The sequence below is a fragment of the Cydia pomonella genome, chromosome 7 (assembly GCF_033807575.1).
Source record: "Cydia pomonella isolate Wapato2018A chromosome 7, ilCydPomo1, whole genome shotgun sequence".
Classification (NCBI taxonomy): Eukaryota; Metazoa; Arthropoda; class Insecta; order Lepidoptera; family Tortricidae; genus Cydia; species Cydia pomonella.
Genome location: NC_084709.1, coordinates 8,946,217 through 8,971,896, shown reverse-complemented (window position 1 = coordinate 8,971,896; position 25,680 = coordinate 8,946,217). Strand labels below are relative to the sequence as shown.

Sequence of the window (25,680 nt, the reverse complement as noted above, 5' to 3'; positions counted from 1 at the left end):
AATCCAGAAAGCAAAGAACTATTGCCTTGTCGAGTTGTGAATCGGAATACATGGGGTTAAGCGAAGCTTGTAAAGAGGCAATTTATTTAAAGAATTTATTAAATGATATATTAAAACCATGTGAGACTACACCAATAAGCTTATACAGTGATAGTCAAAGTTCACTCAAATTAGCAGCAAATCCATTGTTCCACAAGAGAACCAAGCATATTGATGTGCGACATCATTTTGTTAGAGAGTGTGTAATGCATAACAGGGTTAAACTAGAATATGTACCAACTTCTAACATGCCAGCTGATTTGCTCACAAAAAGCCTTAGTGCAGACAAGCACTATAAATTTCTAAGATTAATGGGCATGACTGGTATGTAAGCTTCTGAAATAAAAGTGTATGTATGTTTCTGTTTATTGTTTTTGAGATTATAACTTTCAGGTAATTTTTAGATTATTTTGTTAGGAGAGGATGTTGTAAATCTATTTTCCTATCCTAGTAACAAAATACTATTATATATGTACTACCACTAGCGCCATCTGTGTACCATGTGTGATAACATATTTTTTTTAATAAAACGTCAGTTCATTTGCAACCCAACTTGAAGTTTCATTAGGTTTCCGCATCTCTGGCTGGCACCTATTTTGTATGACGCGGCTGGGGGTAGGCTAGTCTAACCAGCTCAACTCCTGAAGGAATCCTATCAAAGCTTTGATGTTTAGTAGGACCTCTGGGAGATCTCTCGGAGATCCGAGATGTTTTGTTATGAATGGAGCCATTCCGCTACATTTCAGCACCACATGAGAGGCCGCCGTCTCTTGTGTTGGCCGATACTATAAATCATAGATGTATTTTCGGCTGCGTCACCTCATTCATGCCGATCAGTATGTATCTGTTTTCCATGTCGTAAGACAAATTATTCACCTAATTAGCAATTGAATCAATTTGAAGTTGACTATATCAAAAGACTTTTAAGACCGTATCGTTTTAATGCACTTACATCACAAAATACTATTTTGTGTCAGACGGGATAGTACATGACGTGCGTATTGATTTTAGAATTCTATACTAATTTTTTGCTTAATTTTCTTTAAGATTTTTCAAATCTACTGAGAGCCCGAAATCAAAGCCATAAATATGGGCTTCCATGCGAGAAACCATCTGTTCGTTGCCTAACAAAGCGTTGCTCTATTTTCATAATAAATATTTGATTAATGAACATATTTGTGATTTGGTTTACAGATATTATTTCAGACATTTATTCTTATCATGTCATCAATTTATTGGCCGTATAATATAGTTTCTTTTTAAGACTGTTTTGTCATTAAGCGTATTGTGTTGTATAAGAAAAGTGCATTATTTTAATTTTACCATACACTTGTTGTCACATTGACTTACAATCCCGTCATTTCTACGACGATTTACAATAAATCTGTATCACTTATCAAAATAGTGGTTGACAATTTCAGGTAATTTCACTAGATAGCCGACTTGCCCTTTCGTCGTTTCTAAATGATGTGATTTCAGAGTGGGGAAAGGCTCACAAAAATTGTACCATAACACACGGGAAATCATAATACACGATAACACAAGTAACGCACGGAATAAAACGTAACACCCTGAAACCTATGTTAGGTTTAGTTTAGACTTGTAATGTAACTATGATAGAATTTGAAATAATAGGCTAACGAATGTATTCCGTTGGTACTCTTATTAAATAATTTCGTAACACACGCAACACACGTGAACCACACATACGTGAAAACAATGGCGTCAAAGTCGAGTAGAATCTTCAAATTCAATGCAATTGAACTAGAAACTACATCAATGAATCATATTTCAAAAGCTGCTTTAGTTGTCCGGACTTCGGAATGAAAAATCGCCTCCGAAAAGTATTAAAATCCAATGACGAACTAACAACACAACATCACTGACGCTCGTGCGCGACCAAGATGTCGGACAGATTACTGATATTACTAATTTCATAGTTGAATAGTCCCTAGCTTAAAAAAATATGTGACGTGTTGCTTATACTTCAAATCAAAATTATACTCGTACCCCATGACATACTGAGTATAACACACGTAAAATCCAAATGGGAACATTTCTTTAAACATAATATTTTAATTATTTTATTGTAATTTCTGTATTATCTAATAAATTAATTCTAAATACATTTTATACAGATTATCTAATTCAATATGATACAAAGATACTTATTAATTTATTTAAACTTTATTGTACAAAATATATACAACAATGTACAAATGGCGGACTTAATGCCAAATGGCATTCTCTACCAGTCAACCATAGGGCCAAACAGAGATACCTAGAATTGGTGCAGAGAAAAAATATATATTGAATGAATAAAAAAAGCAAAGCACACTTATAAACTACATAAATAAATAATAACAATAAACTACCACATATTTATAAAAATACATACTATAAATATAATAATGATGTATATTATTAGAGCTCTTGTTTTAGCAAATGCTTACGTAACATCCGCTTGAAAGAAAACTTACTTGGAGCTTGTCTAATATTTAGAGGGAGTGAATTCCAAAGACGACTAGCCTGGACGGCAAAAGAGTTAGTTATAAAACCAGTACGGTGTAAAGGTACGGTAAGTTTGAGAATGTGGGAGGTACGCAGCTCACATCCTAGACGAGGAGAATCGAAGACGAATTTACTTTTTACTTATAGATAGCCAGGAGCAGAAGGCTCAAAAAGGATAGAAAATACACAAAGGATCCGGAAGGACCTACGACGACGGATGGAAAGTCAGTTGAGCTGCCGGCGGCGGTAGAAGGAGACACGATCATATTTACGAAGTCCAAATATAAATCTAATGCAGTTATTGAGGAGACGGTCTAGTTTATTGAGTGATTCCTGAGTGACATTAGTAGAAGTGCACACATCCCCGTAATGCCAAAGCTAGCAGACCACTCTGCGATGTAATCTAAGTCAGAATTTATTGTTGAGATAGCCATGTTTATATCTTCCACGTCAGTCTGTGCTTACAGCTGAAGATCGTTTGCATTGTGGAAGCCATAGGTTATATATTGGAATGTACCTAGCCTAGTTTGTCTCTCTGGCGATTATCCGGCGAATAGTCGCAAAAAAGTCAGTTTAGTCGGCCTTTTATTAGTTTCAAATAATATTACGTAAATAAAAATAATCCGAATACTTATCATGTTTTGAAATGATTTATTGAACAATATATAACTATTTTATTCAAATACCTATTTAGGGTGTACACAAAATCATTTTTCATATTATCATAATAATTTAATGTGTAGATAGTTGATTATGTTGCAGTCACGAAGAATATTTTCAGTTTTGGTTACAATTACAATTGTAATATTATGAATGAAGATGTTTTTTATTACTTAATAAATAATAAATAAAAATTTGACGTGACTTTGAATAGTTGGTAGTACACCTGTTAAAATACTAACTTCACAAAACACGGGACTCAAGAAAAGTCTATGTTGTTCAATTGGCAAAAGAGATAGGGTTGTGCTTGGCATTACCCTGCGAGAACAAATGAGGAATGAGATAATCTGCAGGGGAATGATTAATGTTGTTATCAGTCATGGCGAAGCATTTTGATCATAGAGCCGAAGGCCACCGGGGATGTGTTTATGACTGGTCAAACACTAGTTATAAATACTCATATGAATTACGTATTCATTCGTGGCGATCACATAAATCATGAAATATTTTTTATTTACTATGTATGCCTCAAGGCGTTTAGTCCGCCATTTGTACTCTTTTTGTAAATTTCTGCAATAAAATTTAAACAAACAAACTACCTACGTTCCAAGTACCTGCATGGCCGTGTTACGTACGCATCAAAAGGCCACTAGACGGTAGACGGCCAAAGTGGCCAAATATATCGTACAGTAACACATCTTTGTTACCATTATAGGGTAAAGGCACCTATTACCGTGGTAGTTAAGGAACTTTTCAAAAGAGATCCAAAAATTAAGGGTATCAATGCTGTCTAACAGCCAGGAATATTTTTTTTTCATCAGAGCATTTAATGAACTTTCCGTTTCACACGTTTTTGGATTCATTTTGGGTTATTATATGTATTAAAATATTTTTTGAAGCCAAAATGACCAAATCTTCTATTACCGTGGCAAGGGACAGGCTGTGATTCTATTATCGCGAATTGAGCTTTCATTACCGAGGGTACAATTGGCATGATTTTTCTGCACTCGTTAACAGAAACCAAACTCAAAATTCGAAACCTAATACCGAGGGTTAAAACAATAATAACGACGTGGGTTCTGTATATTATTTTTGTGTCATTAAGTTTAATAATGACACAAAAATAAAAAATAAAACTATAGGAGTATGTTTAAAAATAAAAGATATATTCGAAGAGATTATAATTACACTTCGGCACAATCAAAGACTATTAAATAGTTAACTTACCAAGTACCCACGAGTACCTGTATAACAAGTTATAAGTTGAATGTTTTACATGTAAAACAACAAAAATTATTGTTAGTAAAGTTTTACTAAGGACGTATATGACAAATAGGCCTGCCTGTTATTAAATAAAGTAATTTTTAAATGCTATATAGATTGATAAGAGTTTGTCTTACTGACATAATTAGCTGCACAAAAAAAAACAAGTAAGTAACATTTTCTCATAAGGCACAGCGTAAATTATAGTCGAAATTTTATAAGCTGGACGTTTACCACCTGAGTGAAAGTTTACCACAGTGAAATGGTAAACGTCCACCTAATAAAATTTCGACTATATATAAAAACATGAAAATTTTTAATTCTAATATTTTTGATAAGGTAATTAAGTTAAATAAAGTCTCTCACATATTATGTGTTATAATTTACCCGTTTATAACTAACAAATCACAGTACTTTTCTTATTGCTGATTCTTATAGCTAAAAAAAATCATGTCTGAGATTTTGGACTACTGTATAAATAAAATTATATTAAAAAAAATCTAATCGGAATTGTCCGGCAGTTGGGTACCCTTCCTTGTCTGTCAGAGTAATAACTGAATCAGAAAACAGAAGAATTTAAATCTGATAATGATAACTGAAGTCTAAATTTTATCAACGAAATCTGTACTTGCGGTACCCTAAATGCGATATTTCAATACAATACCAAATAGTCACTCGGTAATAGATAACTCTTTAAGAGCCTATTACCGACCCATTCGATATTTCTCTGGGTCGGTAATAGATTTCTATACATTCTATTACCGAGGGTAATATGATCATACCATCGGTAATAGGCTTAATTTGGAGTTTAATTAAACCTAATTCCGACCCATAAAAAGAATAAAACACAGATGTTTTTTTCAAATCAAATCAAACACGTATATTACAAGCTTCTTGTAAAGACAAAATCACATAACTGGCAAGTAAATTTTAGGTTTTAACTCAAAATAAAAAAAAGTTGACACATTAACGGTTCCAATAGAAACAAGGAAATCGGTGCTGAAGTTTTTGTTAAAAATTAAGGGTTAGTTGAATACTTTCAATACCACGGAAATAGCTCTTTAATAGCGTGAATAGATCAAGATTGGAATAAATAAAAGAAATTATAAAATTGATAATTTGTACCAAAACTAAAGAGTAAATAACAAAACTACCACTTTTTCTATTACCGTGGCATACCACGGAATTACTTACCACAGAAGTAATTGGCGCCTATCACCGCTGTATTTTATTTTCAATTTTAAACGTATTTTCCGGTCAAAAACTAAGTTAAAAGTAATTCAAAATCGTGTAGAAACCAATACACAACCTCTTAAAAGGCATTGCACTAGTTTATTTGCCATAACTATTACGTAAAACACTAAGTAAGATTGGAGTGCACTTACCTGTGGTGTCACGCGTCTGTATGGAACAACTGGTTCTTGCGCCGCCGTCGCACAAACTGACGAATTGCGAGTTTTTTATTACACTCACACAAATGCACACTAATGGGCACGATAGACCAATGAATGAGCTTGTTTTGTGTATGCTTTATTTCTTAGAGAATAGATCTGTTTGCTTGCAAAATGCGTATTTGTAAACACCGCGGTGTTAGACGTCGATTTTGATACCCGCGTTAATAGCCGCCGTTACCCTAAATGTAGTTATAAGGTTATGTACTTAGTTGTAGGATGTAGGCGCCTCCCTAAGGCGCATATGAAGGATATGGTAGAAATATTCGCTATCAACGGGTAAGTCTCCGTATCTCAGCTGGTAGAGCAGTGGCCTGGTATCCCGGAGTTGCGAGTTCAAGTTTGGCCCAAGACAGTGAGTTTATCCACTTTTCATTGATTTTTAAGCATTGTGGTATCCTTTGCAGATGTTTCTGCTGAAAATGTATAAACAAGGATATGTTTCAATATATTTGGTCACTTTAACCGTCACTTTCTATTGGATGCTCTCTGTACATTGAAAAATATGGCTTAAATTTCACATTTAATATGTTTACAATATTGAAAATAAGTGTTTTTTTTACGCGAAATAATGTAGCCAAAATAGATCTCTACTAAACTAAACACTTCATGATATTTTATCAGAACATTTTAAATTTATTATCATAGTTAATATAATAAAAGCGAGGGTGCCTCCGCCCTTAGCCAGAACAACGACCCAGTAATAACAATCGACTTTAAACGACCGAATTTATTCAATTTCTCCATTTTGTTTACTGCGGACACACTTGATGTCTGAGAAGTCTGCCGTTTAGGCGGTGGTGCATGGACTTCATCGATTTTAACCTCTAAGCGCTAATCCCTTAGCGTTTCGATCATACAAAAACTTTGATTTTAATTTCGGTTCTGTTTTAATTGAAACCGCAAATGGTATTTATGATTATGACGTGCTAGAAGACTAGTACTAACATTTTATGTCTTTAAAGGAAACTTTAAAGATAGCTTAGGGTATTTTAGAATCATAAATAGACGGCGAGTGTGCAAATGTAAATCCAAATGAGGGAGTGGGACAAATTTTAAATCCAGCATTTTATTTGTTGTACCTAAAAACTTTGGCTATCACTTATAATTTCCTAATTTCCTTCGCTTCCCGAATGGGACTGAACAAAAGTAAAAAAATTAACTTAATACGACAGTGGATGACCGCTTCTCCATACAGACGCAGTCCTCATTTTTTCTCCCAGGGTATTGATATTATAGAAAATATTTTAGTTATCGACCATAGCTATTGTCTCATTAGTCCATTTTTTTATTTCTATAAGAGTTAGGAGTTTTAAAACTCTTATAATAATAAATAAATCTAACTAAGGGGTATGGCATAGCTGCAGTAATCTTACGATTATAAAAAAAAAAAACTCCATAACGTCAGTATCTAGAGAGGAAACTGGGGATTACGTTTGTATGGAGAACTAGTCATCCCTTTTCTACTTAACTTCATAAATAATTGGAAAGTGAGTCCATTACATAATTATAGCTGTAAATAATACCTTGCATATTATCATAGCTGTACGGAAACCGCCCGCGACCGTCCCTTGGGCACCATGCTGAAGGGCACACCTGCCTACGTCTGATAAGCTGAAAGCTACCCCGCTCAACAAGTGCCACGTCACTGCAAGAATCAAGCCCTCTATATTATTGCCAACTTCCAAATGATTTTTTTTAATACTTACTTTTGCCATTCGTTCGATATTCAGAGACTGGTATTTTCTTTTGTTTTAGTTCTTTATTTTTTGACGTTATATTTTACTATATGTACAGTTTACAAGGCCGGCCGCCTGCCACGGCACACTCGCTTAGCTCGCTCGGCTTCGTCCAGAATGATCAAAGTTGCAAGTTTGTGTGTTACATATATCGCTATACGATCGTAGCAGGCCGAAAACCAATGCTGCCGTTTTCTATATTTCAACAACCTCATATTTTTCTGCGACACATTTAAATGTGAACTTAGTACGGAATAGGTACGTAACAAAGTTGATTTCGAGATTTCGTGATTAGGTCGAGTAGCAGGTTTTTGAAGCTAGCTGTCGATATGATCACGGTGCAAACTTTGCGGCCGCTCCTGAAGCTGCTTTATACCGATAACACTCAGATTGAACAATACCTTCATTTTCGCTTCCCATGCTACTGCTGCTAAAATTTAATTAAAACTGTGTGTTTGAAATGCATATAAATAAAGGCAGTCGTGGATCGTTTCTTACCGTCTTATGTAGGATTCTATCCTCTCCCTCTCCTTCCATTAGATCTTCGCTATCGCATACATCAAATACGTATTTTAAATAATAAAAGTATGTATACGTGAACAAAATAAAATATATATAATAGACGTCAAGTATTTGTAGTTTGCTTCGTATCTATGATGAAACAGTTTCATGAAACGATTATCGATTTAAACCCCCTTGAAATTAAACGCAATCACCCATTTACACCACAATCAAAAGGTACGAGTATAAAGGAGAGTTGAGGAGGTACTTGAATAGAAGACAGGAAAAGGTCCGGTCGGCAACGTTCAGCTAAAACCGATACAGTAATTAAGATTGTGAGAACGAGTTCGGTGGAAAAAAACACCGCTCTTATCCGAAAATTTGCTGCAGACCTGAAAATTCGGAGAGCCTTTTTTTTTTTTTTTAAGTATTAAAAGTCCATCTCATTCAAGCGTGACATTTTATTTTCTTCATAATTCCTAATCAAAGTGCTGTCATAACGGTTAAAGAGGTTAATATTTGTTAACTGTGTTGTATTGTATCTTTGTGTTGTTTGGTTGGGTGTCCATGATTGTAAATACTCAAAATTTTCCTTACCAAAAAGTTAAATAACAGAAAAGAAGCGTGATTGTTTTACTTAGTATGATGGTGAACGATTCATTAACATTTACTGATTGTGTATGCTGTAGTCCTGCTCACGTCTCATGAATTACTCTGTATATTTTATATATTAACACTAAAATTTGCTAAAAAAATTCAAAGTATCTTCTACACTCAAATTTATTTACGTAGGTATTGTAGAGAATTATCTCTTTTTATATAAATAAACGCTTTTGAAATGTGGCTCTACCGAAGAATGCTAAAAATATAATGGAGAGATCGAATAACCAATGTAGAAGTTTTGCAAAGAATGAAGAAACAATTGGAACTTTTAGAAACAGTAAAGAAAATAAAAAATCTCATATTTTGGACATATATATCGTAACAAATATGAAATCATAACGAAAATAATAGAAGGCAAAAGAAGTAGAGGAAGAAGGAAGGTTTTCTGTGCCACTTCGTACCTTGTCATAGTGGCAATAATATTCATATCCCCAGCGGTTTTCATATTGATTGTCACTATGACATGGCGCGGTCGAGTTCACAAACATCTTTACAAGCCAACGTCCAAAACTTTACACAACTTTATTATCAGTGCCTTACGGCCAGATTCGAAGAATTAGATATGATAATGATAAGTTCTGGTTTCGATAAGTTCTCATTTAGATATCGTTTGTATGTCTTATAATTGACAGAAGCAGTTCGTTCGGACGAATCATTCTTCGAATCGGGCCGTTAGCAGTTTAAATATATATATGGAACCACTGACGTAAATGTACTACGTATTAGACAGGCTATCGAGAACACATTGTGTCCGCCATTTTCGGCGTTTGACGTCTGTCACTAAGCTAAAGAATAAGCATAGCTAGCCAGAGGCGAAACTGTTATGACAACTGTTCATTTTCTGCCTACGTACGCTCTGTCAAGAATCTAGATAAAATTCATTTATTTTCTTACAAGTGTATTGAAACTGTTTTACATATGTGACACTGACGCCATTAAAATTTATAAAAATAGTCATAAAACTCTTTCTATTTGACTATCGTACTCGTAGCAATTTTGATCAAATCGCGCTTATAGGATAATATACTCTTTAAATATAATAAAAAACACTTCAAATATTACGAGATACAGAGTAATATATCATTATTGTGTATATATTCTGCAAACAATAAGGTAGGTATAGGTAATTAGTACCTACGTATTACATCTGCTAAATGTAATCTATATGCACCAAAGAATATGGCGTACCACCGCGAGTGTTAAAAGGGACGTTTCAAAATAATCTAAATGAGCTAAAAACAAGAGTTTTTTCGTGGTGGATTGTTATTATATTAAGCTTAGAATAAATTTAAAAGTGGAAAAATTACTGTCTAGGGTGAGACTTGAACTCAAGGCCTCTGGAGTTCAAGTCTCACCCAAGACGTTCGCAGACGTTTCTGCTTGTTAAAAATGAATTTTGTTATTATATTGCTTTTATTATGTTTATTCACTTTGGATTTCACGGGCCTATAAATCCCGGTCTTTTGATAGGCTTGCGTGGGGATATAGAGCCAACACGTAGAGGCCTCTTGGAGAGCTTTAATGTCATGTAGAACGCCTGCTGGAACCCGTTCACGGGCGCAACAATAGACACCCATGAACCGGTCGCAACAGGCATTGGGACTATTGTAGTAAAGTGAACTGTTCACTTTATGTTTATTCATATTATTAGAATAAATTTTCATAACGCACAAAGGCATTTTTAAATATTTTTTTTTTTTCATTTTGCCTTCATGCGGGCATCTCGCCAGTAGTCGGAGACGTACTAAACGCAATGAAGTGCCGGCACTTCATTGAGGTGCGGAAGAATTTTGCTAGAGACTCTAGTTATGCCTCAATATATGGAACTTTGTCTTGTAATACGTTAATACGTTTAGAACTCAAATGTATGATGTGACATAGAAATCAAAATCCTTGACTGTGCGATGCTGCATAATAAAAAATCGCGGATATCATTTGGCGTTCTGTAGAAACAGTCTTCATTCTGCAGCGAATGCGCGAGATCTGTGCTATTTATAGTGATCGATTTGGCGTGCAAATTGATATCGGCGATGAGTGGCCCAGTCTATGCTACTGTATTTTCGAGACGACCGAATGAAACTTTAACGTATTGGTTACATTTTTAATAGTTTTTTTATGACAAGATTAAACTATTTTAGGTTTCCGAACGTTTTTAGTGATTGACTTTAGAAATGCAAAATGCTTTTGTATGTATGTCTGGAATAGTGAGGAATGTTCCTCTCTAAAGGTCGCATTTCTTAACTGATTCTCGAAACAAATTGTGAGCAGTACCCCTAGTGTAAATTTATTCGATAGCGATACGTGACGTACGCGTTTCCGTTAAGTTTCATTTTGATCACATCCCATGATTTAGAAACAGCGCCCCAAGCGGGACGTTTTGGAAACTCAAAATCCCATACAAAATGAGAGTTAATGCAAACGCGTACGTTACGTTTCGCTGTCGAATAAATTTACACTAGGGGTACTGGTTCGATAGTTTCATAGATTTTTTTGTTTTTCTTTTGTCGTTTTCTGTAAAATGTGCCGTTATCTACGCTTAATATCTTCGTGTGCGATCTCTTCCAGACAACCTTGGTAGTACATTTTAATTTGTTCGATTTTGATACTTTGTTCAATTTAGATGCTTGTCTGCGTTTTGTAAAAAAAAAATGCTATTTCCTACCTGTTCACATTATGATTAACGTCAGTTCCAAATTAAGCCTGACAAGTATATTTTATTTCGGAAAATATAATAGGCTCATCTTGATCAGATTTAATGGTCTAGTGCTTAGTTTTCAGTAAATGTGTGTTAAAATGCTCGAAGGTCGTGCTTAAAAGGTCGGTCGTTACAGGCTAAAAATGACTTTATATTTATTTGGTTACAAAAACTTCCTTTTGCCCTTTCGGATCAATCACAACACAATTCTATTGGAAGGCTGAATTAAAAATCTGTCCAATTTTCAAGCACAAAGGATCTTTTGTCCTTTGTGCTTAAAGATTGAAAGGGAACATTACCTTCCGTGGATTTTCGCAAGTAATTCAAAAGCGTAGTTAGCTTTAAACGGCATGTAACTAGACTAGTAGTACGAGTAGAGTAAGATTTTTTATATATTATGCGATAATAAATGTCAAGGCTAATACTAAGAAATATAGCAGACCACATTGTTTTGACTAATTAATCAAAACCATGTGCCAGCCTTATTATAGGTACGTAACTGGTACATCTGCATCTACCGAATTAGTATAATGATGATTATTGATTATGTTAAAACGCTTGAAAATAACAATTTAAGCACGATTTATTGCGACAATTATAGCTATACGATTGTCTAGTATAACATACGTCTATGATTAACAGAAAAAGCGAATCATTATGAAGTCCAACTCTAGTTGCCCTTTAAATAAGTGCAAGTCTTTAGAAAGATCAGGGAAATACTTAAAACGAATTGCGAGTTTACCGGCGGAGTTCCTTTATACGAAGTACCTATCAACTCGTCAAGATGCCAGCGCAGTAGATAAAATATCGGTAGCAGACAAAGTCAGTCGTATAAATACCTGAGTTAATTGCATTTATTTACAATGCACTAAATACAAAATATTCGGGATTAAGAAAAAAAATATGTTTGCTGCGCAACTAGGCATTTTGCAGTTGACTGTGCAATTTATTTAATACTATATAATAATAAAAATAAAGCCATTTATTTCCCATCACATAAGTTATTTACTAAACTATGATTTAGTTCCATCATCGTTTTCTTTAATAGGAACCCCTATCTTGGTATAGGCCTCCTTCAGTTTAATCCAGTTTCCTCTGTCTTTAGCTTGGTTTTTTATCCACTCCTTCCCAGCTGTAGCTATGATGTCATCGCTCCATCGCTTAAAAGGTCGTGCTTGTTGTCTTTTACCGCTATTTCTTTGCAATTTCGTTACTTCTGCTGATCTCCATTTTAAAAGTATACAGTAGTGTAAGGCCGTAAATTAATCTTGTCTTCTTCCGTATGGATTCCCTTCTTATTTTGTGAATTATCCTTATTTTTTAAAGCATCATCATGGCTGATGTACATAATTCTATATTAATTTACTGTCACCTATTTGAAGGCGTTTGACCTGGTTGTGTACGACATACTGTGGGAGAAACTGGCGCGCACGGGCCTACCAGCGGAATGTGTTGCGTTGCTAAGGTATTGGTACAGCTCCCAGGTCAATCGTGTGAGATGGGCGGGGGAAGAATCGGACGAGTATAGACTCCAATGTGGTGTTAGGCAAGGGGGGCTATCGTCACCTATCTTGTTTAACCTTTATGTGAATGAGTTGATCGATGGCCTCAGCAGGACGCATGTCGGTTGTCACATGGGCGACAAGTGTTTTAATAACATTAGTTACGCGGATGACATGGTGCTGCTGGGGCCATCGGTCAGCTCCGTAAGGCAGCTGCTGACATTATGTGAGGGTTACGCTGAGCAGCATGGTCTCAGGTATAACGCTACCAAAAGCGAGCTGGTAGTGTTCAAGGCCCGTAAATACAACTCGGAAGCTGTCCCTGAGATCAAGCTGTGTGGTGTACCTCTAAAGGTAGTAGATAGGGTTAAATATCTTGGTCACATTGTAGTAACGAAGTCAAATTGACGCTTTTCAAGGCCTACTGACAGACGTTCTACACGTGTAGTCTGTGGGTGAGATTTACACAGAGAGCCTACAACTCAATTCGCGTGCAATATAACAACATCCTCAGAATGTTGTTGTGGCTGCCGAGACATAACAGTGCATCCAGAATGTTTGCTGAGGCGCGTATCGATGACTTTTTCGCCATCAGGAGAAAAAGAGTTGGATCACTGCTGAATCGTGTGCGGGGCAGCAGCAACGGCCTTCTGAGGGAGTTGGCAGAGCGCCTCGACTCTCCTCTCACTCGCTACTGGGTGGAAGTGGCGATTGGCAGGGCCAAGTAGAGCAGGTTCTCTGCCCTGCTTGTCCCTGGCAATACTTGTACTATTTATACAAGTATCTTTTTTATTTTATTTTTTATTTTTTGCTTTTGTTTTTGTACTGTGCCACTAACATAGTTATTAAGATACTCTGTAACTAACCCTATATGGATCAACTTGGTCTGAAATAAATGTTTTCATTTATTTATTTATTTATTATTACCCGTGATGTCGAAAAAAAAATTGAATTGAAATTCTTCTCTCCTTTAATACTATAAGGGTAAAATTTTCCACCTTCATTTTTACTTGTCTATTCTGCCTGTTATTGCAACCCGGATTAGCGGGTACCTATAGAGATTTGCAATATCTTATTAAATATTTTGATTATATTTCTTTCAATTTCCTCGTATTCAATTGAATTAAAGGAAGACTGACATTTGATATTATCGCATTATTTGTTGTGATTAGCGTTGAAAAACCCGGAAAAATACGGGAAAATTTCCTAACGGCTCGTTTTTTTAAAAGTTTATTTCGAAAAAAACAATGTAAATTTCAGTTACAATACTTCCAAAAAAACGAATAAAGCCGAAAACAACAAGTTTTTTTTAACTTCTGTATTTTCCAATATTTGTACTTAATTAGGAATTTAAACAGGAAGGTTAAGGTTGCACGTCTATGTGTTACTTTCTGGCATTTTATTAATTTTGACACTGTCATCACTCATCAGTGGCATTGTGTATGACGTATTTATTTTTTCTGAATAAAACAAAAAAAACCGAAAGAAACAAATTTGGTAATATTCCTGTCAAAACATTTGTTTTTTCCGGAATTTTCATCCCTAGTTGTGATATAATGTTTTCCTACTGAGCGTGTACTATTTTAGCTTCTACTAAAATAGCGATCCCTCACAATGGTATAAATAATATTCAAATCGCATGTGTAGAGCCGAAGTAGCTAAAAACTTTCTGACTAACCTTTATTTATTATTTCAGACAGATATATTTAAAGCTAATTTGACGTAACGAGACATGAGAGATCGAAGAATACTGTGTGTCCTTAGCCATTGGACAAACCCTGAAATCTCACGTAGGAATTCTCAGGAATGCTCTAACGTTAATATTTTTTTAATTAGAACAAAAGTTAGAAAAATAAATTTTCGAACAAAAGTTATTTGCAATAATCGACAACAAAAACAAACACACTCTATGAATCATTGGCAGTGTTTTTGACAATTTGTTGGAAATATTTGATAATGATGACATCTTTCTAAAGTCAGAATCTTATTAGTGTCATAAATAAAAAAGATAATTAAAAAGGTCGAAGAAGATTCCATACTATTCTTTGAGGATATTACCTCAGGAGCAACTAACACATACAGGCTGCTCCAAAGTACAAAATCGTAATTTGTTAATTTCTTTGCAACCGCTGCACCGGTTGTTATGATACTTTGTACACTGGTTCTAAATACCCTAATGCATATGTACATTTCGGCTTTGTCCAATGGCTAGGGACACACTGTATATTCATTTACTGTTTTTATTGCATTCGGCATTTGGCAAGTAATTCATATAATTAATACATAATATACGTATTTAGGTACAGTTAAAAGCTAAAAAAGTTTTCATTTTGTATAAACATTCATACGGTTATACCCGTTTTACCGCTTTCGAGTGTCTAATGTAATGTATTTGTTGACTAAACGCATATCACTGAGATAAATTCTAAGAGCCTTTAGTGGTACTGGATACTGCATACTGGGACCACTCGGAAATAGTCTAAGTAGCGTAGTAACACGGCTCTCAGTACAGCGAGATGACAGTTCTTTCGTTTTAACGACGTTTGTATAGTGGTGTACCACTATTTTTACGTTTTATTTATGGTCCGTTTTGAGGGTTTCTGTGACGAATTTATAATTTTGTTTTAATCGTAACATGATACCTATTGAGCTATCCAGTAAAACGTAGAAAATTGAAACATGTGGAACTTAGTAAACTTCCAGTGCAGCTTTATTAGCAAAATGGTTGTTTTATCGATTTATAATTATGACACATTATTTTAAACGTACAATAGTGCATCTCGTGGGCCCTGACGAGCGTACACTCCGTGTAATGGAAATAACGAGTGCAGGGTTAAAACATGCTCATGGCCAAACAACAAGGTACGTTCAATAGTGTCATAACATCTGAACGACCCACAGGAACCGGCACGCAGCATCTCTATCTCTAGCGCCTACGTAACACCGCTACGCCGGACGTTTCGCGAGGTGAAAACCCTTTTGCGGTCGCAAAAACATAAGTGACTCTTCTTGAACAACGTAAATGAGAATTAAAAGGGAAGGTTCAAGGGCTAAAATGGTGTAGCGTCGGAGCTGAAGCGGGTATGGTCGTCCCGCTCTCGCGGCGCCCTAGGCTGCGACGCGCAGTGGCGCTTCGTTCTATCCAGTCGCGGTCTGTCGGTCGTCGCGACGCTCGGGGCCTGCTGCGCCGCCCGTGCCCGTCGAGTCATGTGCCATGTATGAAATGCACTGATACTGCGTCGTGCCGTGCGGTCGGCACAGCTCGAGCCGCCTGATCGTAGCATAGGGCCGAAGCCGTCGCGGCCGCTGCCTCAAACATAAGTGCTAACCCAGTGCAGTGTGCCATCGGGCTTTGTTTGTGTTTGTGTCCGCGGTAAACCGATACGTTACTGTAAATCTGTTATGTGATTCAGAATTGGTGATCTATTATCATCAATTAGATATATAGGTAACATGGAATTCAGATTGTTATCGGATCACTGTACTGGTTATTATGATTTGTTTTGATCTTCAAAGTCAATTTTTATTTAAAAAAAATGATTGAAAACATTCGTTGTAGGTATGCAACGCAGACTCGGTTACAAAAGAGATAAGCGTTTAATCTGAATATCACGCGGTTATAAACATGCATTAACGCTTACGGCACGGTAGTGTAGATAGTAATTCGTAGGCACAACATACTTGCTGACTAATGAATGTTCAATGAACGTTTTCAGAGTCAAGGACTCTCCGGACACGCTCATCTGGACTTACGCACAATTGAAGTATATTGGCCAAAATTCGTCCAAATTGTATGCAAGGCCAGCGGTGTAATTCAGTTTAAACGACAATAAAATATTATCGTAGAAAATAACCAAACTGAAAAAATATGTTTTGATTACATCCCTGTTGATTACAGGGGCAACCTGTGGCATGTTTATGTCGGTCAGCATGTATGTATGTTTATGTTTGCGTAAGATAATTTTGGAGCGTTAGTACCTAATGACTGACATTAATGATGTAAAAATATGACTAAATTATTATTCTGGCACATCACGTAACAGATAATCTCTTGACGGAAGAAACAACAGCAGCGAGAGGTGGGGTGGTTGCATCTTTATTATAATTAGATACAGTTTATTTTTACCCTAACCTACTATTCTTTTTCATACGTGACGTGTCATAGGCCGATTAGACAATGATGAATAGATGCCTGGCACTGTTTGTAATTAGTCGTAGTGAATGAGACAGTGCTTGGATGACAATAACACTAATAATTTAATTGCATCTGCTTTGAGCCAGGAACAATGGTCGCGTGGCCATTTCAGGACACTATTTATAAGGCAAAAGGAATTAGTTAATGCGTTGTTACAATTGTCTTGGTCGTTCCTGTCGTCAGCTATCTTGCTATTTGTATTTAGTTTTGGTTCTTACATATTAAAATTAATAATAAATTCATTCCTTGCCTTTATTGACTGTATGTGTTATTGATTAGTCTCTGGTATTTTTTAAAATAATTATTCGATTTTCATTTATATTATTTAAATTTATTACAAGTATTGTATTACCAGATGATAAATAAACAAAGTTTAGATGCAGTCCCATTTAATAGTGGGGTTGAATCGAATATATGTACAGTCAAGTGTAAAAATATGGTTGCATAAAAGTTACTCAAGTATATGTCCCATAGTTCTTAATTCGCTAACATTAGAGCTGTGGGACATGTTTTTGAGTAAGATGTGTGCACCCATATTTTTATACTTGACTGTACATACAATTACCTAGTTAACAGTGCGTAGTACAAAAATGACTCTTCAATTGAACCAGCGACCGCTCAACGAGAAAATTGATTGGGACATTCACATCACAATTCTTACAAAAGCCATACGTCAGTTCTCTTCTCCTGGTGAAAAATGGTTAAGCACCCAAATTTCTGTTTGCGTATTTTTTTGCTATAAGTATATCAGTTGGTTTATATAAAGACAAATACTCTTTATTGCACACATCAATAGAAGAAAAATACAATAGTACAGAAAACTTAACCATACTTGAATTGTCATTTTTTATTGTGTTACGTATAGGTACGTAACATAATAAAAACCGCCCTCAGGTGAGCGGTGGAAGTAATCGGTATTATTAGTTAGCGTCAGATATCATTAATAGCTATTTTTTTTCACGATGACTTTGATCGATCGGCCTTGGCGTGATGGTTTGACGATTTAAATATCATATTTACTTTTGTTAAATATACACCGTGTTTTTTTTATATGCGTTAATTTCAAGGGTGCATTCCTGAGCTTAAATTAAGTAACTTTCTCAAAGACACCGGTATTCTAATTAACTCCATTTCGGAGATAATCAATATTTTATTTTTATCTTATAAAGCTCTTACGAGTGTGTACACTTACCTTAGGGCCCGTTCACATATTGATTAGTTTTTGTACGGGTTAATACATTTGCTACTAAACGTAAGTACTATCTCGGACGATCGATGTTCGAAATGACATTGATATGTCACAGTTTTCAATTGTTTGATTGAGATAAATGTAATGTCCGTGCAGCAACAACGCTATATGCAACATTTAATTACTCTTTATAACAAAAAAAATGTTTAAAAAAATATTCAATAATATTTTTTTTTTGGAAAATTAACTATGTCATGTAGTTTCCTTAAACGTACTTACCAATACCCCGAAATTAACGGAATTCAATAAAAACACGGTGTATAATATGCACAGTGAAAATGAAAAAAATAAAAATGATTTATTTAGGTATCAAAATTTCATTTTTAGGAGTATTCTATTGTTCGATAGCCTAGAAATAGTGTCCTGAGCTCTCAACTAGGTAAACCTGTCTTATAGGGATAGTAAAAATTACAATTGAAAAGTTCAGTTCTCTTGTTCTTTAAACGATGAAGTCATGTTTCGTACCTAGAACACTGCCTGCTTGTCTACTTTTACTGCTGCCTGTACAGTATACATAAAAAAAAAAACTATCTCGATAACATTTCAGTAGGTACTTACAGTTTTTGCAACGTTTTTGTTTGCGCTGTGGAAGACTGGTTTTCTAAATAATGTAGTTGAAACTAAATCACTTAAGGAACTTGACATATGTAATGGAAGATGATCAATCACTATTTCTCAATTCCCATCTTATTCCCTACGGGCTATTAAGTTTCTCATCAACATTTTCCATGTTTTCATATCAATAGAAGGAAGTTATGTGGGAAGAATAAAGTGTCAGTTTTCTTGCATCAACAATTACAAATAAATTGAAGCCGATGCTAGTCATTAAAACCAAGGTGAGTAAGGTTGCCAGAGCTCAACGAGGGCGATGGGGGGTTTGGGTCGGCAACGCGCATGTAACTCCTCTGGAGTTGCAGGCGTACATAGGCTACGGAGACTGCTTACTATCAGGCGGGCCGTATGCTTGTTTGCCACCGACGTAGCATAAAAAAAATGCACACCGAAAGCATGTTCAATTTAGAAAATTACATTTTTATTATTTCGATTTCTATTTACGGATAGACGCAAAGTGAATGAACTAAACGGAAATGAACGACCTTTTGTCCATGAAAGCATAATTCGTAATGGTATTAATCTATTGGTATTCTAAAGCGGAAATAGTGAATATCCATGCGATATAGTTAATACACGTGATAGATAATACTAAGAGCGAAATAAAATCAATGATGTGATATTTTTCATTATAATACTTCTTTATTTGTCGTATTTGCCTCTTCTTCTTTTTTTCTTCCTAGCGTTGTCCCGGCTCTTTGCAACGGCTCATGGGAACCTGGGGTCCGCGCTTGGCAACTAATCCCTAGGACTGGCGTAGGCACTAGTATTTAACTGCCATCTGACCTTCCAACCCAGAGGGTAAACTAGGCCTTATTGGGATTAATCGGTGATACCTATTTGTTGAATTGCCAATCGCTTTGAATATTTTTTTATTATTTCGTATTAATTTGAAATCAGTAATACATATTTTACATTTTTTATTAAGGAATAAGGTTATTATGTGCAAAAGAGAGTAATACTAAATAGATCAGTAAACTTTAATTTCTTCAATAATAATGTTCACGACAGCAGTTTTTGAGGCCAATCTAGTGAGCGGGAAGTCAGAGCCTGCCTTGATAACTAGTGAAAACATAGTGCAAACAGGTGCCCGGACGTCTTTGCAATAACCCGGTCTTATTGTCCACCTAAACTTCAATCCATAGACCGTTATACTGTTCACTTTTTCTAAAATAGTCCCAATGTCTGCTGCGACCGGTTCATGGGTGTCTAATGTTCCGCCTATGAATGGTGAACGGGTTCCAGCAGACATTCTGTGAGGCCTCTACGTGTTGGATCTCTATCCCCACGCAAGCTTATCAATAAATCAGGATTTATAGGCCCGTGAAATCCAAGATGTTTTTTATTTAGGTAAATGTCGTATGTTTTCAGAGAAAAAAATTGCGAAACAAAAGTATTAACTGCAATTGTGATCTCGATTCTTATAACTTTGGCCGCATTCTGGTTCATGGCATTGTTCCATTGTTTGTGGATCCAGGCTAGGTTCGTTTTGATTCTACATTGGTTATGCAGACAAATTCAGGGCAAAAAGGAGACAAAGATTATGCTTAGAATGAGAAGAAATTCCAGTACATACGTAATTATAATATTTAATGATCCCATAACCTTAATTTAAAACTTTTTTATCGTAGTCATAATACTCGTTTTTTTTCCATTACCTACTCACTTTCTTTGACACTGGCACTGTGCACTGGCAAATCAGCCGTTTACAAAAATGTATAGCCACGTTACCAGATCACTATTAGCCAATACTGATTCATAAAAGTTAAATAACGCTAATAATTAACCCCCGTATTCCTAAAACTACGAGCCGGAATTAGTTAAATTGTGTTTTATCCCTTTTTACAAATACAAAAGTCAAAATGACAAATAAAGACAAACGATTCATAGCTAATTTAGACTTGTTATGCGTTTATGGATAACACCATAAGCTTATCAATGCTCTGTGCATAAAAAAGTTCAGTATCTTGGCCACATTAAGTACAACGATGAGCATTGTGGGATTAAATTAAGCAAGTCAACATTTATTTAGTACGAAAATTATATAGTACGATTTAAATGACTAGGTATTTTTTTAATATAATGGAAATAGAAGCATAAAGAATCGAAAATCGCATACAAGTTATAGATCCGTCTAAACAGGGCCTCATCCATTTGCTTATTTTTAATTGTTGTCGCTTTTCAATAATGAGCATGCCATAATTATTTGATAAAGGTGACATAACTGATTGCTGGCTGTAACACTCTCTAACACTTAGCAAGACCAATCACACTGTCGACGGTAATTTTATTTGTTTTTATTTCATTCGTTGATATAAATGTCTACTGTTGTGCTATAAAGCTAGATACTCTTACCCATACAAAATAGCGCGGTCACACGTCATACTTATAAAGGGTAAATAGAGCAAAATTGGGGCATTCTTGTCCTTCTGGTACTTTTTAGGGATTGTCGCACGCACGTCAATAAGCCTGGGTCTAGGGACTGCCTTTGAGACGCTTATCCGTCCAATCTTTATCCTTTCTTTGCATCATTCCTAAATTCTGGTCAAGGGTAAGTCAACTCCATCTCACTACTGATATATTAAAACTAATTTACTTATCTATGGAGATGAAAATTACATATAGATCTTATATTATAAAACCATTTGGCATGGCCAAAGAGTGATTGATTGTAGAAGTGTAGTAAGGTTTCAGAAAAAAATGTGTTTTTAAGAATATTAATTCAACTTTCATTTTAGAGAGCGGTGGTGTAGCCAATTAAAAAAATAATTGAATGTGATTAGCATGCTCGTAGGTACTTACTTGAATTTGTGGTAATTTTCGTGTTTAGTACAATGATTGGAAGCATGTATCTTTTTTATTCAATATAGAGTATTTTATTGTCAATAGCGGTACTTACTATCCTACCGTGTCGGTACCAAATCCAGGATACAGCATTCCTGGTATTTCAATAAAGTTACGTAGCGATCTCGGGTCTCTAAGCTACACATACCTATATACAAGATTAATGTTACCAATCCATAAACACGTATAACTATACTTACGTAGCGCATACACACATACTGCTTTTTACCAATTCGGATTTGCGATGGAACGGTCGACGCCCCCAGTAACCTACTTACCTAAATACCTATAGAAATTTGCTAAAAGAGATTCTCCAGAAACGTGAAAATTGGTTTATCCGTCCGAAGCTGCGAATCAAACGATTTATTTACACATTGCTCTTTTCACGTGCCCGGGTTCTGAAACAAGGTTAGTTGGCGTCGACGGTTTGACCGAAGTTATAATTACGTAGGTACACATGGCAATCAACAGATCTATGTGACCATAATCAGTTATTTCTGATCATTGTTTGTCTCCCTTTCGCTTTACGGACAAGTAATTGTTTGAATATACTATAGAAACCCATTATCTAAGATATTAATTAACTGTGTTATTTGATTTATCTACCGCCGACAAAACATATTTTCATTTTAGAATCAAGGATTAACAGATTAATCTTATTGCATTTCCGGTTTCAAATGTAGTATCTAAACGAGAAGCGTGGAAATAAACATTGCATAAAAGGTCTCTTTTGGATGTAAGCTTTCGATAAACGCTTTGTAAATACTATGGTCGGTGCAAAATTTTAATCTAATAAAAAGCCTGAATATCAAAATGTTAATAAGTCATGTTGCGTAGGCATTTCTTTCCTGTACCTACTAGTATTGTGTAGGTAACCTTAAATAATGGGTTGCGTTAGGCGTCAAGCTGCGACAGTTTATTTCTACCTCGCCAACAAGAAGGATACTCCATATCATATGTATTTCTTTTTTCCAAATTCGTAATTTACATAATATGTAGATCTTTTATAAATACATACCATTTTACATTTGCTAACCTAATTAATTACCTTTATATTTGGCTATTTATAATTAGCATAATCGGATTAGGACCAACCTCGAAATCTCAGGGAACAGTCATGGAATTTATTTATTTTTTATGCCCACACCATTTGACATTTGGGGCCCTCGAGGAATGGGAGCCATCTTGGAAATGTGTACCATCCAGGAGAAATTCGCGTTTTACTCAAAATCTACATTCTTTATGAAAATATAGTGTAAGGCAACATTAAAGCTTCTTAAATTCTACACAAAAAAGTCCTCGATATCTTTGCGGAAAAAATATATCTTGTTATAGAACATACTTGCTGAATGGTTAAAATGACGGGTTACCCCACCCAATTAATAATAACTTATATACTCGTATACATATATAAGTAATTGTATTTTCTGGAAAATCATATGGTGTAGAATAATTTTTTTTTAAATCTTTATTAAATAAAGGGGTTTTATCATGTTTGATGATGTCACCCCCATTGTAACAAATCAAATGATTGATTCCTAAATTAACAAGTTTGTATAAATCTTTAGCAGTTTTAGACAAAGGGTGTGCTAAAATATAGTTACATGTACCCACATTTAATATGTTAATTTTATGCTTAATTATAAAAGCCTGCCTTTCAGCTTCGTTTCGGATACATTCCATCATAATGTGAGTAGCATCTTCTCTTGTCCCACATTCCGTACAGTTTTGTGAATGACTCTTGCGTATCAAGAAAGCAAAGCAGTTAAGTGGAATGTGTTCAGATCGAAGTCTGAGGGCTGTTACAATGTCTAACCTACCCATACTAGATCCTCTAAACCATGGCACTTGACACAGATTAGGTTGAATTGTTCTGTACCATATTCTTTTGTTCAGAGACCTCTCATCGAAATGCTCCTTCCATAAATCTCGGCATTTAGAACGTACTATGTTTAGACAGCCAGTATGGTATGGTAAACAATTACATACTATTCCGTCGGTTAGAGCTTCCCTAGCAAATCAAGCAGTTAGACCTATATGAGATGGCACCCATTGTAAATGTATCTTAATACTTGACCCCGACGATTTATTTAAAGTTTTAAAAATAGTATAGTCTATCGGTGCTCCTCGAAATAATCATATTGAAGTGGGGTTTGGTTTCGATGATTTAAGTCGGTTTTATAATAAATCACCCGTTTCTAAGCCTATAATTTTTTTTTTAATGCTTTATTTTCTCGTGCTTTGTCAGGGATTTTGTACGACGGCATAGAGAAATAAATAAGCAAAGAGTATTCACTCCATACATGAAAATATGGGCATCCGTATTTATGGATTGATACTCAATTTTTCATTTTGACGTTAACACAGTCACACGATACGTTATTGAATTATGTGGAAAAAATGATTCTTGTACAGAATGTCTAGTCACCTGCAATAAGCAGGTGACAAAATAAACACCCATGGGGCAGTTGGCTCTAAAATTCACAGAATAAATTGTCAAATATTACTTTCAAAGACCCTGCTCCTACTTAATTTTTCTGTTTTGAACCATTGGTTGACTGGTAGAAAATGCCATGCTGCATTAAGGCCGCTTTTTGTACTATTATGTATTGTGCAATTAAGATTAAATAAATATACGTAATAACTGACGTGTTTACATATAACGTTATTGTCATGATCATGCATGGGATACTAATGTACCCACTAAACGTCATATTCTGAATCCACCGGCTAAAATTATGAATTCTCATTTGTAATTAGATAATAAGTAAATTTTAGAACACAAGCAAGTTATCAAGCCTTAAGCCGATGTTATTCTCAAAAGAAATTAACATTTCACTTCATGAGACTTAAAAAATATTTACATACATGCAAATCATGCAATTGCGCCCGTGAGCATTGATTTTATACTTACATTATTTATATATAAAATATACTAAACTAATGAAAATGCCACCTTTCTGGATTTTTGATAAGGCAAGTAAGGCAAAAATATAGTGCAATAAAAAAATGTGAGGTTCATTATGCTTCAAAACAAAATTATGCCACATAGTGTACACACTGAGTTTAACACACGTGAAATCCAAATGAGGACATTTCTTTGAACATAATATGTTCATTAATTCATTGTTATTTTGGTTCAAAATTAACACCGAAATTGTTCCTATCCTATACGGTGCAAACCTGATTGCCCTAACCAAAAAGGACGGAGGGGTGAGACCCATTGCGGTGGGGTCTACTTTACGACGTCTGGCATCAAAAATTGCGGTTAGACACTTTAGATCAAAATTGCAGTCCCTTTTTGAACCAGTACAGCTAGGTTTTGGCACGAAAGGTGGGTGCGAGGCAGCCGTCCATGCCCTAAGGACCTACCTTTCATTCGATGATTGTGAAATTGTAGTCAAAATTGACGTTAAAAATGCTTTTAATTCGGTTAATAGGGACACTTTGCTGACAGAAGTTAAGGACAAAATTCCGGAACTGTACAATTACCTTTTCTTTTGTTATTCAGACTCGTCTAAATTAATGTACAAATCACATGAATTATCTTCTGAGGTTGGTTGTCAGCAGGGTGACCCTCTCGGGCCAGCAATTTTTAGTTTGGCTATAAATCCAATTATTAAAAATTTAAAATCAAAATTCAACGTCTGGTACTTAGACGACGGAACCCTAGGAGGCGACGTGAATACTGTGCTCTCTGATTTGTCTTTTGTTAGAAGCAGTTTCGAAAATATTGGTTTAGATTTGAATTTCAGC

At 35.3% G+C, this 25,680-nt stretch overlaps 1 protein-coding gene across 1 annotated transcript in view; it reads left to right on the top strand.

Annotated features, from left to right (window-relative positions):
• Nucleotides 1-16,184: 16,184 nt before the first annotated feature.
• The window catches only part of LOC133519756 (cAMP-specific 3',5'-cyclic phosphodiesterase), a 588,515-nt gene continuing 579,019 nt past the window's right edge, over nt 16,185-25,680 (top strand). Inside the window, exon 1 of the mRNA XM_061853844.1 lies at nt 16,185-16,472. The gene's annotated coding sequence lies outside the window, so the exon portion shown is untranslated. The remainder of the gene's footprint in view (nt 16,473-25,680) is intronic.